Genomic DNA, 666 nt, shown 5'->3' on the forward strand with positions numbered 1-666 from the left:
TTTCCCCTCTTTGTGATAGAGTTGTTGACCCCCCCACCGCGGATGTTTTAAAAAAAAAAAACAAAAAAAAAGCAAAAAAAGTCACAAAAGCACACAATTTACTCCCAAATAATGTCTGTTGTGACGTTTCCAGGTGACGTAGGATGCGAATCCTTTGCTTTGTCTGCAAACTCCATCCTCATTCCATTGACTTTTGCGCTGTAAACCAGGCTGCCCCCCACCCCCCCCCCCCGGGGGGGGGGCGGCTCTTGCCCGTAAAGCCGAAAAAGATGGTAAAAAGGTTGGTTAAAAACAACTCCGAAGTGTGTCAAAAAGGAGAAAAAGAAAAAAAAAAGGTGGCAAAGAAAGCACCGTTTCCCAAATGTCATCAACACATTTCCCCATCCCCGTGTACAGCCTCCTGTCGCATAATTAGAGGAATTGAAGTAGCGACGTACAGTGCAAAGCACCCAGTTCGTAAGGAACCTCGTTAAGCGCCCCTCCTCGTTAAGCCCCCCTCCGATTCGCCTTCTCCCTTTTCTTTTCCTCTTCTCCCTCAGGTGCCTTCCCGAAAAGCCCGAGGTTCTTCCTCTTCCTCACACCATTCCAGTTCGAAGTACGAACACCACGCACAGTGTTGGGGTATTTCTCCCCCCTTCCACCTCCCCCCCCCCCCCTCCACTTCGT

At 49.5% G+C, this 666-nt stretch overlaps 1 protein-coding gene across 1 annotated transcript in view; it reads left to right on the forward strand.

The window, feature by feature from the left end:
- The window catches only part of ZC3H4 (zinc finger CCCH-type containing 4), a 16,231-nt gene that overhangs the window by 95 nt on the left and 15,470 nt on the right, over window positions 1-666 (forward strand). The window lies entirely within an intron of this gene.

This window comes from Charadrius vociferus, unplaced genomic scaffold (genome assembly GCF_000708025.1).
Source record: "Charadrius vociferus isolate BGI_N301 unplaced genomic scaffold, ASM70802v2 scaffold1745, whole genome shotgun sequence".
Classification (NCBI taxonomy): domain Eukaryota; kingdom Metazoa; phylum Chordata; class Aves; order Charadriiformes; family Charadriidae; genus Charadrius; species Charadrius vociferus.